Below are 19,198 nucleotides of genomic sequence, written 5' to 3' on the forward strand. Positions count from 1 at the left end.
GACATTTCTGAAAAACAGCTAAAAACATCTCAAAACAGCATAAAATAGTGTGCCAAGATGTGCCATAGCTTAGTATTTTGCAAAAACAGCCAAAAACATCATAATGTAGCCTGTTGAAAAAATGGCCGAAAAGGCAAGGCTATAGTATGGCAAAAATGTCAAAATATGACATGTTTCAAAAATGGCTAAAACACCCCAAAATAGCATAAAATACTGTGTAGAGAAAGGATTCCATAGCTTAGTATTTTGCAAAAACAACCAAAAACATCATAATGTAGCATGTTAAAAAAATGACCGAAAAGGCAAGGCTATAGTATGGCAAAAATGTCAAAATGTGACATGTTTCAAAAATGGCTAAAAACATCTCAAAACAACATCAAATAGTGTGCCAAGACATGCCATAGCATAATATTTTGCAAAAACAACCAAAAACATCATAATGTAGCATGTTGTAAAAATGACCGAAAAGGCAAGGCTATAGTATGGCAAAAATGTCAAAATGTGACACGTTTCAAAAATGGCTAAAAACACCCCAAAATAGCATAAAATACTGTGTAGAGAAAGGCCATAGCATAGTATTTTGCAAAAACAACCAAAAACATCATAATGTAGCATGTTGAAAAAATGACCGAAAAGGCAAGGCTATAGTATGGCAAAAATGTCAAAATATCACATGTCCCAAAAACAGCTAAAAACATATCAAAACAACATCAAATAGTGTGCCAAGATGTGCCACAGCAGAGTATTTTGCAAAAACAACCAAAAACATCATAATGTAGCATGTTGAAAAAATGACCGAAAAGGCAAGGCTATAGTATGGCAAAAATATCAAAATATGACATGTTTCAAAAACAGCTAAAACATATCAAAACAGCACAAAATACTGTGCCAAGACGTGCCACAGCATAGTATTTTGCAAAACAGCCAAAAACATCATAATGTAGCATGTTGAAAAAATGATTGAAAAGGCAAGGCTATAGTATGGCAAAAATGTCAAAATGTGACATTTCTCAAAAACAGCTAAAAACGCGTGAAAACAGCATAAAATACTGTGCCAAGACATGCCATAGCGTAGTATTTTGCAAAAACGACCAAAAACATCATAATGTAGCATGTTGAAAAACTGACTGAAAAGGCAAGGCTATAGTATGGCAAAAATGTCAAAATATGACACGTCCCAAAAACAGCTGAAAACACCTCACAACAGCATAAAATACTGTGTAGAGAAAGGCCATAGCATAAGCATTTTGCAAAAACGGCCAAAAACATCATAATGTAGCATGTTGAAAAAATGACCGAAAAAGCAAGGCTATAGTATGGCAAAAATGTCAAAATATCACATGTCCCAAAAACAGCTAAAAAGGCGAGAAAACAACATAAAATACTGTGCCAAAACGTGCCATAGTATAGAATTTTGCAAAAACGACCAAAAACATCATAATGTAGCATGTTGAAAAGATAACCGAAAAGGCAAGGCTATAGTATGGCAAAAATGTCAAAATGTGACATGTTTCAAAAACGGCTAAAAACACCCCAAAATAGCAAAAAATACTGTGTAGAGAAAGGCCATAGCATAAGCATTTTGCAAAAACGGCCAAAAACATCATAATGTAGCATGTTGAAAAAATGACCGAAAAGGCAAGGCTATAGTATGGCAAAAATGTCAAAATATCACATGTCCCAAAAACAGCTAAAAACGCGAGAAAACAACATAAAATACTGTGCCAAAACGTGCCATAGTATAGAATTTTGCAAAAATGACCAAAAACATCATAATGTAGCATGTTGAAAAAATGACCGAAAAGGCAAGGCTATAGTATGGCAAAAATGTCAAAATATGACATGTCCCAAAAACAGCTAAAAACATCTCAAAACAGCATAAAATATTGTGCCAAGACATGCCATAGCGTAGTATTTTGCAAAAATGACCAAAAACATCATAATGTAGCATGTTGAACAAATGACCGAAAAGGCAAGGCTATAGTATGGCAAAAATGTCAAAATGTGACATGTTTCAAAAAGGCTAAAAACACCCCAAAACTGCATAAAATACTGTGTAGAGAAAGGCCATAGCATAGAATGTTGCAGAAACCGCCAAAAACATCATAATGTAGCATGTTGAAAAAATGACCGAAAAGGCAAGGCTATAGTATGGCAAAAATGTCAAAATATCACATGTCCCAAAAACAGCTAAAAACGCGCGAAAACAGCATAAAATACTGTGCCAAGACGTGCCATAGCATAGAATTTTGCAAAAACGGCCAAAAACATCATAATGTAGCATGTTGAAAAAATGACCAAAAAGGCAAGGCTATAGTATGGCAAAAATGTCAAAATATGACATGTCCCAAAAACAGCTAAAAACATCTCAAAACAGCATAAAATACTGTGCCAAGACGTGCCATGGCATAGAATTTTGCAAAAATGACCAAAAACATCATAATGTAGCATGTTGAAAAAAATGACCGAAAAGGCAAGGCTATAGTATGGCAAAAATGTCAAAGTAGGACATGTTTCCCAAAAAGGCTAAAACACCCCAAAACTGCATAAAATACTGTGCCAAGAAAGGCCATAGCATAGAATTTTGCAAAATGACCAAAAACATCATAATGTAGTATGTTGAAAAATTGACCGAAAAAGCAAGGCTATAGTATGGCAAAAATGTCAAAATATCACATGTTTCAAAAATGGCTAAAACGCTAAAACAGCATAAAATATTGTGCCAAGACATGCCATAGCATAGTATTTTGCAAAAACAACCAAAAACATCATAATGTAGCATGTTGAAAAAATGACCGAAAAGGCAAGGCTATAGTATGGCAAAAATGTCAAAATATGACATTTCTGAAAAACAGCTAAAACATCTCAAAATAGCATAAAATACTGTGCCAAGACGTGCCATAGCATAGAATTTTGCAAAAACGGCCAAAAACATCATAATGTAGCATGTTGAAAAAATGACCGAAAAGGCAAGGCTATAGTATGGCAAAAATGTCAAAATATGACATGTTTCAAAATCGGCTAAAAACACCCCAAAATAGCATGAAATACTGTGCCAAGGCGTGCCACAGCATAGTATTTTGCAAAAACAACAAAAAATATCATAATGTAGCATGTTAAAAAAATGACCGAAAAGGCAAGGCTATAGTATGGCAAAAATGTCAAAATGTGACATGTTTCAAAAATGGCTAAAAACGCCCCAAAACAGCATAAAATATTGTGCCAAGACATGCCATAGCTTAGTATTTTGCAAAAAAGACTAAAAACATCATAATGTAGCATGTTGAAAAAATGACCGAAAAGGCAAGGCTATAGTATGGCAAAAATGTCAAAATATGACATGTTTCAAAATCGGCTAAAAACACCCCAAAATAGCATAAAATACTGTGTAGAGAAAGGCCATAGCATAGTATTTTGCAAAAACGACCAAAAACATCATAATGTAGCATGTTGAAAAAATGACTGAAAAGGCAAGGCTATAGTATGGCAAAAATGTCAAAATATGACATGTTTCAAAAATGGCTAAAAACACCCCAAAATAGCATAAAACACTGTGCCAAGACATGCCATAGCATAGTATTTTGCAAAAAAAAAAGGCCAAAAACATCATAATGTAGCATGTTGAAAAAATGACCGAAAAGGCAAGGCTATAGTATGGCAAAAATGTCAAAATATGACATGTTTCAAAATCGGCTAAAAACACCCCAAAATAGCATAAAATACTGTGTAGAGAAAGGGAATCGCATAGTATTTTGCAAAAACAACAAAAAATATCATAATGTAGCATGTTAAAAAAATGACCGAAAAGGCAAGGCTATAGTATGGCAAAAATGTCAAAATGTGACATGTTTCAAAAATGGCTAAAAACATCTCAAAACAACATCAAATAGTGTGCCAAGACATGCCATAGCATAATATTTTGCAAAAACAACCAAAAACATCATAATGTAGCATGTTGTAAAAATGACCGAAAAGGCAAGGCTATAGTATGGCAAAAATGTCAAAATATGACACGTTTCAAAAATGGCTAAAAACACCCCAAAACAGCACAAAATACTGTGTAGAAAAAGGCGATAGCATAGAATGTTTCAAAAACGGCCAAAGACATCATAATGTAGCATGTTGTAAAAATGACCGAAAAGGCAAGGCTATAGTATGGCAAAAATGTCAAAATATCACATGTTTCAAAATCGGCTAAAAACACCCCAAAATAGCATAAAATACTGTGTAGAGAAAGGGAATCGCATAGTATTTTGCAAAAACAACAAAAAATATCATAATGTAGCATGTTAAAAAAATGACCGAAAAGGCAAGGCTATAGTATGGCAAAAATGTCAAAATGTGACATGTTTCAAAAATGGCTAAAAACATCTCAAAACAACATCAAATAGTGTGCCAAGACATGCCATAGCATAATATTTTGCAAAAACAACCAAAAACATCATAATGTAGCATGTTGTAAAAATGACCGAAAAGGCAAGGCTATAGTATGGCAAAAATGTCAAAATGTGACATGTTTCAAAAATGGCTAAAAACACCCCAAAACAGCACAAAATACTGTGTAGAAAAAGGCGATAGCATAGAATGTTTCAAAAACGGCCAAAGACATCATAATGTAGCATGTTGAAAAAATGACCGAAAAGGCAAGGCTATAGTATGGCAAAAATGTCAAAATATCACATGTCCCAAAAACAGCTAAAAACATCTCAAAACAACATCAAATAGTGTGCCAAGATGTGCCACAGCAGAGTATTTTGCAAAAACAACCAAAAACATCATAATGTAGCATGTTGAAAAAATGACCGAAAAGGCAAGGCTATAGTATGGCAAAAATATCAAAATATGACATGTTTCAAAAACAGCTAAAAACATCCCAAAACAGCACAAAATACTGTGTAGAAAAAGGCGATAGCATAGAATGTTTCAAAAACAGCCAAAAACATCATAATGTAGCATGTTGAAAAAATGATTGAAAAGGCAAGGCTATAGTATGGCAAAAATGTCAAAATATGACATTTCTCAAAAACAGCTAAAAACATCTCAAAACAGCATAAAATATTGTGCCAAGACATGCCATAGCGTAGTATTTTGCAAAAATGATCAAAAACATCATAATGTAGCATGTTGAAAAAATGACTGAAAAGGCAAGGCTATAGCATGGCAAAAATGTCAAAATATGACATGTTTCAAAAACGGCTAAAAACATCTCAAAACAAAATCAAATAGTGTGCCAAGACATGCCATAGCATAGTATTTTGCAAAAATGACCAAAAACATCATAATGTAGCATGTTGAACAAATGACCGAAAAGGCAAGGCTATAGTATGGCAAAAATGTCAAAATATGACATGTTTCAAAAACAGCTAAAAACACCCCAAAACAGCACAAAATACTGTGTAGAAAAAGGCGATAGCATAGAATGTTTCAAAAACGGCCAAAAACATCATAATGTAGCATGTTGTAAAAATGACCGAAAAGGCAAGGCTATAGTATGGCAAAAATGTCAAAATGTGACATGTTTCAAAAAGGCTAAAAACACCCCAAAACTGCATAAAATACTGTGTAGAGAAAGGCCATAGCATAGAATTTTGCAAAATGACCAAAACATCATAATGTAGCATGTTGAAAAAATGACCGAAAAGGCAAGGCTATAGTATGGCAAAAATGTCAAAATATGACATGTTTCAAAAAGGCTAAAACACCCCAAAACAGCATAAAATACTGTGTAAAGAAAGGCCATAGCATAGAATGCTGCAAAAACGGCCAAAAACATCATAATGTAGCATGTTGAAAAAATGACCGAAAAGGCAAGGCTATAGTATGGCAAAAATGTCAAAATATGACATTTCTCAAAAACAGCTAAAAACATCTCAAAACAGCATAAAATACTGTGCCAAGACATGCCATAGCGTAGTATTTTGCAAAAATGACCAAAACATCATAATGTAGCATGTTGAAAAATGACCGAAAAGGCAAGGCTATAGTATGGCAAAAATGTCAAAATATGACATGTACCAAAAACAGCTAAAAACGCGTGAAAACAGCATAAAATACTGTGCCAAGACATGCCATAGCGTAGTATTTTGCAAAAACGACCAAAAACATCATAATGTAGCATGTTGAAAAAATGACCAAAAAGGCAAGGCTATAGTATGGCAAAAATGTCAAAATATGACATGTTTCAAAAAAGCTAAAAACACCAAAACAGCATAAAATACTGTGCCAAGAAAGGCCATAGCATAGTATTTTGCAAAAATGACCAAAAACATCATAATGTAGCATGTTGAAAAATGATTGAAAAGGCAAGGCTATAGTATGGCAAAATGTCAAAATATGACATTTCAAAAACAGCTAAAAACATCTCAAAACAACATAAAATAGTGTGCAAAGAAGGGCCATAGCATAGTATTTTGCAAAAACGACCAAAAACATCATAATGTAGCATGTTGAAAAAATGACCGAAAAGGCAAGGCTATAGTATGGCAAAAATGTCAAAATATGACATGTTTCAAAAACAGCTAAAAACACCCCAAAACAGCATAAAATACTGTGCCAAGAAAGGCCATAGCTTAGTATTTTGCAAAAACAGCCAAAAACATCATAATGTAGCCTGTTGAAAAAATGGTCGAAAAGGCAAGGCTATAGTATGGCAAAAATGTCAAAATGTGACATGTTTCAAAAACGGCTAAAAACATCTCAAAACAGCATAAAATATTGTGCCAAGACATGCCATAACGTAGTATTTTGCAAAAATGACCAAAAACATCATAATGTAGCATGTTGTAAAAATGACCGAAAAGGCAAGGCTATAGTATGGCAAAAATGTCAAAATGTGACATGTTTCAAAAAGGCTAAAAACACCCCAAAACTGCATAAAATACTGTGTAGAGAAAGGCCATAGCATAGAATGTTGCAGAAACCGCCAAAAACATCATAATGTAGCATGTTGAAAAAATGACCGAAAAGGCAAGGCTATAGTATGGCAAAAATGTCAAAATATCACATGTCCCAAAAACAGCTAAAAAACGCTAAAACAACATAAAATACTGTGCCAAGACATGCCATAGCTTAGAATTTTGCAAAATGACCAAAAACATCATAATGTAGCATGTTGAAAAAATGGCCGAAAAGGCAAGGCTATAGTATGGCAAAAATGTCAAAATATGACATGTCTCAAAAACAGCTAAAAACATGTCAAAACAGCATCAAATAGTGTGCCAAGATGTGCCACAGCATAGTATTTTGCAAAAAACGACCTAAAACATCATAATGTAGCATGTTGAAAAATGACCGAAAAGGCAAGGCTATAGTATGGCAAAATGTCAAAATATGACATGTTTCAAAACAGCTAAAACACCCCAAAATAGCATAAAATACTGTGTAGAGACGTGCCATAGCATAGAATTTTGCAAAAATGACCAAAAACATCATAATGTAGCATGTTGAAAAAATGACCGAAAAGGCAAGGCTATAGTATGGCAAAAATGTCAAAATGTGACATGTTTCAAAAATGGCTAAAAACGCCCCAAAACAGCATAAAATATTGTGCCAAGACATGCCATAGCATAGTATTTTGCAAAAACAACCAAAAACATCATAATGTAGCATGTTGAAAAAATGACCGAAAAGGCAAGGCTATAGTATGGCAAAAATGTCAAAATATGACATTTCTGAAAAACAGCTAAAAACATCTCAAAACAGCATAAAATAGTGTGCCAAGATGTGCCATAGCTTAGTATTTTGCAAAAACGACCTAAAACATCATAATGTAGCATGTTGAAAAAATGACGGAAAAGGCAAGGCTATAGTATGGCAAAAATGTCAAAATGTGACATGTTTCAAAAATGGCTAAAAACGCCCCAAAACAGCATAAAATATTGTGCCACGACATTCCATAGCTTAGTATTTTGCAAAAACAGCCAAAAACATCATAATGTAGCCTGTTGAAAAAATGGCCGAAAAGGCAAGGCTATAGTATGGCAAAAATGTCAAAATGTGACATGTTTCAAAAACGGCTAAAAACGCCCCAAAACAGCATAAAATAGTGTGCCAAGACGTGCCACAGCATAGTATTTTGCAAAAACGACCAAAAACATCATAATGTAGCATGTTGAAAAAATGACCGAAAAGGCAAGGCTATAGTATGGCAAAAATGTCAAAATATGACATGTTTCAAAATCGGCTAAAAACACCCCAAAATAGCATAAAATACTGTGTAGAGAAAGGCCATAGCATAGTATTTTGCAAAAACAACCAAAAACATCATAATGTAGCATGTTGAAAAAATGACCGAAAAGGCAAGGCTATAGTATGGCAAAAATGTCAAAATATGACATGTCCCAAAAACAGCTAAAAACATATCAAAACAGCATAAAATACTGTGCCAAGACGTGCCATAGCATAGAATTTTGCAAAAACGGCCAAAAACATCATAATGTAGCATGTTGAAAAAATGACCGAAAAGGCAAGGCTATAGTATGGCAAAAATGTCAAAATATGACATGTCCCAAAAACAGCTAAAAACATATCAAAACAGCATAAAATAGTGTGCCAAGACGTGCCATAGCTTAGTATTTTGCAAAAACGGCCAAAAGCATCATTATGTAGCATGTTGAAAAAATGACCGAAAAGGCAAGGCTATAGTATGGCAAAAATGTCAAAATATGACATTTCTCAAAAACAGCTAAAAACATCTCAAAACAGCATAAAATACTGTGCCAAGACGTGCCACAGCATAGTATTTTGCAAAAACGACCTAAAACATCATAATGTAGCATGTTGAAAAAATGACCGAAAAGGCAAGGCTATAGTATGGCAAAAATGTCAAAATGTGACATGTTTCAAAAACAGCTAAAACATCTCAAAACAGCATAAAATAGTGTGCCAAGAGGTGCCATAGCTTAGTATTTTGCAAAAACGACCTAAAACATCATAATGTAGCATGTTGAAAAAATGACGGAAAAGGCAAGGCTATAGTATGGCAAAAATGTCAAAATGTGACATGTTTCAAAATCGGCTAAAAACACCCCAAAATAGCATAAAATACTGTGTAGAGAAAGGGAATCGCATAGTATTTTGCAAAAACAACAAAAAACATCATAATGTAGCATGTTAAAAAAATGACCGAAAAGGCAAGGCTATAGTATGGCAAAAATGTCAAAATGTGACATGTTTCAAAAATGGCTAAAAACGCCCCAAAACAGCATAAAATATTGTGCCAAGACATGCCATAGCTTAGTATTTTGCAAAAACGACTAAAAACATCATAATGTAGCATGTTGAAAAAATGACCGAAAAGGCAAGGCTATAGTATGGAAAAAATGTCAAAATATGACATGTTTCAAAACCGCTAAAAACATACCAAAACAGCATAAAATAGTGTGCCAAGACGTGCCACAGCATAGTATTTTGTAAAAACGACCAAAAACATCATAATGTAGTATGTTGAAAAAATGACGGAAAAGGCAAGGCTATAGTATGGCAAAAATGTCAAAATATGACATGTCCCAAAAACAGCTAAAAACGCGTGAAAACAGCATAAAATACTGTGCAAAGAAAGGCCATAGCATAGTATTTTGCAAAACGACCAAAACATCATAATGTAGCATGTTGAAAAATGACCGAAAAGGCAAGGCTATAGTATGGCAAAAATGTCAAAATATGACATGTTTCAAAAACAGCTAAAACATCTCAAAACAGCAGAAAATACTGTGCCAAGACATGCCATAGCATAGTATTTTGCAAAAACGACCAAAAACATCATAATGTAGCATGTTGAAAAAATGACCGAAAAGGCAAGGCTATAGTATGGCAAAAATGTCAAAATGTGACATGTTTCAAAAATGGCTAAAAACGCCCCAAAACAGCATAAAATATTGTGCCAAGACGTGCCACAGCATAGTATTTTTTCAAAAACGACCAAAAACATCATAATGTAGCATGTTGAACAAATGACCGAAAAAGGCAAGGCTATAGTATGGCAAAATGTCAAAATATGACATGTTTCAAAATCGGCTAAAAACACCCCAAAATAGCATAAAATACTATGTAGAGAAAGGCCATAGCATAGTATTTTGCAAAAACGACCAAAAACATCATAATGTAGCATGTTGAAAAAATGACGGAAAAGGCAAGGCTATAGTATGGCAAAATTGTCAAAATATGACATGTCCCAAAAACAGCTAAAAACATCTCAAAACAGCATAAAATACTGTGCCAAGAAAGGCCATAGCATAGTATTTTGCAAAAACGACCAAAAACATCATAATGTAGCATGTTGAACAAATGACCGAAAAGGCAAGGCTATAGTATGGCAAAAATGTCAAAATGTGACATGTTTCAAAAATGGCTAAAAACGCCCCAAAACAGCATAAAATATTGTGCCAAGACGTGCCACAGCATAGTATTTTTTCAAAAACGACCAAAAACATCATAATGTAGCATGTTGAAAAAATGGCCGAAAAGGCAAGGCTATAGTATGGCAAAAATGGCAAAATATGACATGTTTCAAAAACGGCTAAAAACACCCCAAAATAGCATAAAATACTGTGTAGAGAAAGGCCATAGCATAGTATTTTGCAAAAACGACCAAAAACATCATAATGTAGCATGTTGAAAAAATGACCGAAAAGGCAAGGCTATAGTATGGCAAAAATGTCAAAATATGACATGTTTCAAAAATAGCTAAAACATCTCAAAACAGCATAAAATAGTGTGCCAAGAAAGGCCATAGCATAGTATTTTGCAAAAATGACCAAAAACATCATAATGTAGCATGTTGAAAAAATGACCGAAAAGGCAAGGCTATAGTATGGCAACAATGGCAAAATATGACATGTTTCAAAAAGGCTAAAAACACCCCAAAACAGCATAAAATACTGTGTAGAGAAAGGAATAGCATAGTATTTTGCAAAAAACCAAAAACATCATAATGTAGCATGTTGAAAAATGACCGAAAAGGCAAGGCTATTGTATGGCAAAAATGTCAAAATATGACATGTTTCAAAATCGGCTAAAAACACCCCAAAATAGCATAAAATACTATGTAGAGAAAGGCCATAGCATAGTATTTTGCAAAAACGACTAAAAACATCATAATGTAGCATGTTGAAAAAATGACGGAAAAGGCAAGGCTATAGTATGGCAAAATTGTCAAAATATGACATTTCTCAAAAACAGCTAAAAACATCTCAAAACAGCATAAAATAGTGTGCCAAGACGTGCCACAGCATAGTATTTTGCAAAAAAGACTAAAAACATCATAATGTAGCATGTTGAAAAAATAACCGAAAAGGCAAGGCTATAGTATGGCAAAAATGTCAACATGTGACATGTTTCAAAAACAGCTAAAACATCCCAAAACAGCATAAAATACTGTGCCAAGACGTGCCATAGCATAGTATTTTGCAAAAATGACCAAAAACATCATAATGTAGCATGTTGAAAAAATGACGGAAAAGGCAAGGCTATAGTATGGCAAAAATGTCAAAATATGACATTTCTCAAAAACAGCTAAAAACATCTCAAAACTGCATAAAATACTGTGTAGAGAAAGGCCATTGCATAGAATGTTGCAGAAACCGCCAAAAAGATCATAATGTAGCATGTTGAAAAAATGACCGAAAAGGCAAGGCTATAGTATGGCAAAAATGTCAAAATGTGACATGTTTCAAAAATGGCTAAAAACGCCCCAAAACAGCATAAAATATTGTGCCAAGACGTGCCAAAGCATAGTAATTTTGCAAAAACGACCAAAAACATCATAATGTAGCATGTTGAAAAAATGGCCGAAAAGGCAAGGCTATAGTATGGCAAAAATGGCAAAATATGACATGTTTCAAAAACGGCTAAAAACACCCCAAAATAGCATAAAATACTGTGTAGAGAAAGGCCATAGCATAGTATTTTGCGAAAACGACCAAAAACATCATAATGTAGTATGTTGAAAAAATGACGGAAAAGGCAAGGCTATAGTATGGCAAAAATGTCAAAATATGACATGTCCCAAAAACAGCTAAAAACACGTGAAAACAGCATAAAATAGTGTGCCAAGACGTGCCATAGCATAGTATTTTGCAAAAATGACCAAAAACATCATAATGTAGCATGTTGAAAAAATGACCGAAAAGGCAAGGCTATAGTATGGCAACAATGGCAAAATATGACATGTTTCAAAAAGGCTAAAAACACCCCAAAACGACATAAAATACTGTGTAAAGAAAGGCCATAGCATAGAATGCTGCAAAAACGGCCAAAAACATCATAATGTAGCATGTTGAAAAAATGACCGAAAAGGCAAGGCTATAGTATGGCAAAATTGTCAAAATATGACATTTCTCAAAAACAGCTAAAAACATCTCAAAACAGCATAAAATAGTGTGCCAAGACGTGCCATAGCATAGTATTTTGCAAAAACGACCAAAAACATCATAATGTAGCATGTTGAAAAAATGACCGAAAAGGCAAGGCTATAGTATGGCAAAAATGTCAAAATATGACATTTCTCAAAAACAGCTAAAAACGCGTGAAAACAGCATAAAATACTGTGCCAAGACGTGCCACAGCATAGTATTTTGCAAAAACGACCTAAAACATCATAATGTAGCATGTTGAAAAAATGACCGAAAAGGCAAGGCTATAGTATGGCAAAAATGTCAAAATGTGACATGTTTCAAAAAGGCTAAAACATCTCAAAACAGCATAAAATACTGTGTAGAGAAAGGCCATAGCATAGTATTTTGCAAAAATGACCAAAAACATCATAATGTAGCATGTTGAAAAAATGACGGAAAAGGCAAGGCTATAGTATGGCAAAAATGGCAAAATGTGACACGTTTCAAAATCGGCTAAAAACACCCCAAAATAGCATAAAATACTATGTAGAGAAAGGCCATAGCATAGTATTTTGCAAAAACGACCAAAAACATCATAATGTAGCATGTTGAAAAAATGACCAAAAAGGCAAGGCTATAGTATGGCAAAAATGTCAAAATATGACATTTCTCAAAAACAGCTAAAAACGCGTGAAAACAGCATAAAATAGTGTGCCAAGACGTGCCACAGCATAGTATTTTGCAAAAACGACCAAAAACATCATAATGTAGCATGTTGAAAAAATGACGGAAAAGGCAAGGCTATAGTATGGCAAAAATGTCAAAATATGACATGTCTCAAAAACAGCTAAAAACATCTCAAAACAGCATAAAATACTGTGCCAAGACGTGCCATAGCATAGTATTTTGCAAAAACGACCAAAAACATCATAATGTAGCATGTTGAAAAAATGACCGAAAAGGCAAGGCTATAGTATGGCAAAAATGTCAAAATATGACATGTTTCAAAATCGGCTAAAAACACCCCAAAATAGCATAAAATACTATGTAGAGAAAGGCCATAGCATAGTATTTTGCAAAAACGACTAAAAACATCATAATGTAGCATGTTGAAAAAATGACGGAAAAGGCAAGGCTATAGTATGGCAAAATTGTCAAAATATGACATTTCTCAAAAACAGCTAAAAACATCTCAAAACAGCATAAAATACTGTGCCAAGACGTGCCATAGCATAGTATTTTGCAAAAACGACCAAAAACATCATAATGTAGCATGTTGAAAAAATGACCGAAAAGGCAAGGCTATAGTATGGCAAAAATGTCAAAATGTGACATGTTTCAAAAATGGCTAAAAACGCCCCAAAACAGCATAAAATATTGTGCCAAGAAAGGCCATAGCATAGTATTTTGCAAAAACGACCAAAAACATCATAATGTAGCATGTTGAAAAAATGACCGAAAAGGCAAGGCTATAGTATGGCAAAAATGGCAAAATATGACATGTTTCAAAAACGGCTAAAAACACCCCAAAATAGCATAAAATACTGTGTAGAGAAAGGCCATAGCATAGTATTTTGCGAAAACGACCAAAAACATCATAATGTAGCATGTTGAAAAAATGACCAAAAAGGCAAGGCTATAGTATGGCAAAAATGTCAAAATATGACATGTCCCAAAAACAGCTAAAAACGCGTGAAAACAGCATAAAATAGTGTGCCAAGACGTGCCATAGCATAGTATTTTGCAAAAATGACCAAAAACATCATAATGTAGCATGTTGAAAAAATGACCGAAAAGGCAAGGCTATAGTATGGCAAAAATGTCAAAATATGACATGTTTCAAAAAGGCTAAAAACACCCCAAAACGGCATAAAATACTGTGTAAAGAAAGGCCATAGCATAGAATGCTGCAAAAACGGCCAAAAACATCATAATGTAGCATGTTGAAAAAATGACCGAAAAGGCAAGGCTATAGTATGGCAAAATTGTCAAAATATGACATGTCTCAAAAACAGCTAAAAACATCTCAAAACAGCATAAAATAGTGTGCCAAGACGTGCCATAGCATAGTATTTTGCAAAAACGACCAAAAACATCATAATGTAGCATGTTGAAAAAATGACCGAAAAGGCAAGGCTATAGTATGGCAAAAATGTCAAAATATGACATGTCCCAAAAACAGCTAAAAACGCGTGAAAACAGCATAAAATAGTGTGCCAAGACGTGCCACAGCATAGTATTTTGCAAAAACGACCAAAAACATCATAATGTAGCATGTTGAAAAAATGACCGAAAAGGCAAGGCTATAGTATGGCAAAAATGTCAAAATGTGACATGTTTCAAAAATGGCTAAAAACGCCCCAAAACAGCATAAAATATTGTGCCAAGACATGCCATAGCATAGTATTTTGCAAAAACGACCAAAAACATCATAATGTAGCATGTTGAAAAAATGACCGAAAAGGCAAGGCTATAGTATGGCAAAAATGGCAAAATATGACATGTTTCAAAATCGGCTAAAAACACCCCAAAATAGCATAAAATACTGTGTAGAGAAAGGCCATAGCATAGTATTTTGCAAAAACGACCAAAAACATCATAATGTAGCATGTTGAAAAAATGACCGAAAAGGCAAGGCTATAGTATGGCAAAAATGTCAAAATATGACATGTCCCAAAAACAGCTAAAAAACGTGAAAACAGCTTAAAATAGTGTGCCAAGACGTGCCATAGCATAGTATGTTGCAAAAATGACCAAAAACATCATAATGTAGCATGTTGAAAAAAGGACCGAAAAGGCAAGGCTATAGTATGGCAAAAATGTCAAAATATGACATTTCTCAAAAACAGCTAAAAACATCTCAAAACAGCATGAAATAGTGTGCCAAGACATGCCATAGCATAGTATTTTGCAAAAATGACCAAAAACATCATAATGTAGCATGTTGAAAAAAGGACCGAAAAGGCAAGGCTATAGTATGGCAAAAATGTCAAAATATGACATGTTTCAAAAACGGCTAAAAACACCCCAAAATAGCATAAAATGCTGTGTAGAGAAAGGCCATAGCATAGTATTTTGCAAAAACGACCAAAAACATCATAATGTAGCATGTTGAAAAAATGACCGAAAAGGCAAGGCTATAGTATGGCAAAAATGTCAAAATATGACATGTCCCAAAAACAGCTAAAAACGCGTGAAAACAGCATAAAATAGTGTGCCAAGACGTGCCATAGCATAGTATGTTGCAAAAACGACCAAAAACATCATAATGTAGCATGTTGAAAAAATGACGGAAAAGGCAAGGCTATAGTATGGCAAAAATGGCAAAATGTGACATGTCTCAAACGAAGCTAAAAACACCTCAAAACAGCATAAAATGACATGCCAAGACACACCACAGGATAGTATTTTGCAAAAATCACCAAAAACATCATAATATAGCATGTAAAAAAAAATGCCGAAAAGGCAAGGCTATAGTATGGCGAAAAATGTCAAAATATGACATGTCCTAAAAACACCTAAAAACTGCATAAAATAGCACGTCGAGACACATCATACCATAGAATTTCGAAAAAATGTCCACAAACATCATCATGTAGCAATGTCAAAAAAAATTACGCCGTAATATAGAATCTATTTAAAAATATGTAATTTAATGCAAAATATTTTTAACTTGAGATTGTGTGAACAAATGTAACAACAACTTCTTTTTTCAGTATGTATATTCAATTTTTCAAGTAATATTAATCAAAGATATAAGAATCTCAGAATCAGAATCAGAATCTGGTTTTATTGCCAAATACATTTACATATACAAGGAATGTGACTTTTCTGTTTTGGTGCAAAACAATTAACATAAGGAAAGAATAATAATAGTGATTTTAAATACATTAGGACATAAGATAATAAATACAAAAGCAATTTAAATATATGAAATGACAAAATAGAATATAAAGATCACAAAATGCATGTACAAATGGTGCAATGGAGGGCTTGTACAGTTTTTCAGAAGTAGCGTTACAGAGCAAATATCTTAAGTCTAAATAATTATGTTAACCTATAGTGTGCAGCGTAAAGAAATCAAGTCCAGTGTGTGTTAATGTCACACATAAAAACGGATTCAGCTGAACATTAATAAGATATTTTCAGTCTCTGGGGCTGGGTGAGAGCCTGTGTCATGTGGGAGGTGGGGGAGAGCCTGTGTGTTGTTCATGATAGTGACAGCAGAGGGGAAGAAACTGTTTTTAAGTCATGACATTTTGGTCCTGATGGACCGCAGCCTCTTGCCAAAGGGGAGGGTCTCAAAAACTCCGTGTCCGGGGTGAGAGGGGTCAGCCACAATTTTACCTGCACGCCTCAGGGCCCTGGAGGTGTACAGGTCAGGGAGAGATGGCAGGTGGCAGCCAATCACTATCTCTGCAGGATGATACGCTGCTGCCTTTTCTTGTCCCTCACTGTGACTGCAGTGTACCTCACTGTAACGGAGAAGGTGAAAATACTCTCAATGATGGCTGTGTTGAAGTGCACCATGATTGTCTTTGGCAGGTTGAATTTCTTCAGCGATCAAAAGAAGGACATCCTCTGCTTGACTTTCTTGAAAAAATGTCAGAATATTACATGAAAAACAAAAACAGCTGAAAACCACAAAAGAAAGGTTAGAATGTCTCAAAAACATCCAAATATAACATATAGAAAAAAAACTGCCAAAAAAGGCATTACTACAATATGGCAAAAAATTTCAAAATTTTTACTTTGACCAAAAGCAGCTGAAAACATGCCAAAATACCATAACATAGCATAATGAAAATATGACCGAAAAGGTAACAATATAGTAAGGCAAAAATGTCAAAATATGATGTCTCAAAAACAGCTGAAAAAACCCAAAATCAGCATAGAACGGCGTGAGGCAACACACCATAGCATAGACTGTTGTTTAAGTGGCCAATAACACCATGATATAGTGTGTTGAAAAAATGATCGAAAAGGCAAGGCTATAGTATGGCAAAAAATGTCAAAATTTGACACGTCCCAAAAACAGCTAAAAACACCCCAAATCAACATAAAATAGCATGCCATGATACACAATAGCATTGTATTTTGCAAGAAACAACAAAAACATCATAATATAGCATGTTGATAAAATGACCAAAAAGGCAAGGCTATAGTATGGCAAAAATGTCAAAATATGACATGTCCCAAAAACAGCTAAAAAACACCTCAAAACAGCATAAAATACTGTGCCAAGACGTGCCATAGCATAGTATTTTGCAAAAACGGCCAAAAACATCATAATATAGCATGTTGATAAAATGACCAAAAAGGCAAGGCTATAGTATGGCAAAAATGTCAGAATATGACATGTCCCCAAAACAGCTGAAAACATCTCAAAACAGCATAACATGGTGTGCCAATACATGCGAAGAACATAGTATTTTGCAAAAACGACCAAAAACATCATAATGTAGCATGTTGAAAAAATGACCAAAAAGGCAAGGCTATAGTATGGCAAAAATGTCAAAATATGACATGTCCCAAAAACAGCTAAAAACACCTCAAAACAGCATAAAATACTGTGCCAAGACGTGCCATAGCATAGTATTTTGCAAAAACGACCAAAAACATCATAATGTAGCATGTTGAAAAAATGACCGAAAAGGCAAGGCTATAGTATGGCAAAAATGTCAAAATATGACATGTTTCAAAATTGGCTAAAAACACCCCAAAATAGCATAAAATACTGTGTAGAGAAAGGCCATAGCATAGTATGTTGCAAAAACGGCCAAAAACATCATAATGTAGCATGTTGAAAAAATGACAGAAAAGGCAAGGCTATAGTATGGCAAAAATGTCAAAATATGACATGTCCCAAAAACAGCTAAAAACGCGTGAAAACAGCATAAAATAGTGTGCCAAGACGTGCCACAGCATAGTATTTTGCAAAAACGACCAAAAACATCATAATGTAGCATGTTGAAAAAAATGGCCGAAAAGGCAAGGCTATAGTATGGCAAAAATGGCAAAATATGACATGTTTCAAAAACGGCTAAAAACACCCCAAAACTGCATAAAATACTGTGTAGAGAAAGGCCATAGCATAGTATTTTTTCAAAAACGACCAAAAACATCATAATGTAGCATGTTGAAAAAATGACCGAAAAGGCAAGGCTATAGTATGGCAAAAATGTCAAAATATGACATGTTTCAAAAACGGCTAAAAACACCCCAAAACTGCATAAAATACTGTGTAGAGAAAGGCCATAGCATAGTATTTTGCAAAAACGGCCAAAAACATCATAATATAGCATGTTGAAAAAATGACCAAAACGGCAAGGCTATAGTATGGCAAAAATGTCAAAATATGACATGTCCCCAAAACAGCTAAAAACATCTCAAAACAGCATAACATGGTGTGCCAATACATGCGAAGAACATAGTATTTTGCAAAAACGACCAAAAACATCATAATGTAGCATGTTGAAAAAATGACCAAAAAGGCAAGGCTATAGTATGGCAAAAATGTCAAAATATGACATGTCCCAAAAACAGCTAAAAACACCTCAAAACAGCATAAAATACTGTGCCAAGACGTGCCATAGCATAGTATTTTGCAAAAACGACCAAAAACATCATAATGTAGCATGTTGAAAAAATGACCAAAAAGGCAAGGCTATAGTATGGCAAAAATGTCAAAATATGACATGTCCCAAAAACAGCTAAAAACACCTCAAAACAGCATAAAATACTGTGCCAAGACATGCCATAGCATAGTATTTTGCAAAAACGACCAAAAACATCATAATGTAGCATGTTAAAAAAATGACCGAAAAGGCAAGGCTATAGTATGGCAAAAATGTCAAAATATGACA

At 34.3% G+C, this 19,198-nt stretch overlaps 2 protein-coding genes across 2 annotated transcripts in view; one reads left to right on the forward strand and one right to left on the reverse strand.

The window, feature by feature from the left end:
- Positions 1–19,198, forward strand: part of tmem255b (transmembrane protein 255B) — a 55,471-nt gene that overhangs the window by 26,982 nt on the left and 9,291 nt on the right. The gene's annotated exons all lie outside the window — the stretch shown is intronic.
- The window catches only part of gas6 (growth arrest-specific 6), a 30,071-nt gene continuing 26,975 nt past the window's right edge, over positions 16,103–19,198 (reverse strand). The window contains exon 16 of the transcript XR_015776283.1: positions 16,103–16,807. The gene's annotated coding sequence lies outside the window, so the exon portion shown is untranslated. The remainder of the gene's footprint in view (positions 16,808–19,198) is intronic.

Source organism: Plectropomus leopardus, chromosome 1, assembly GCF_026936395.1.
Source record: "Plectropomus leopardus strain MGB_pleo_1.0 chromosome 1, ASM2693639v1, whole genome shotgun sequence".
NCBI classification, from domain to species: domain Eukaryota; kingdom Metazoa; phylum Chordata; class Actinopteri; order Perciformes; family Serranidae; genus Plectropomus; species Plectropomus leopardus.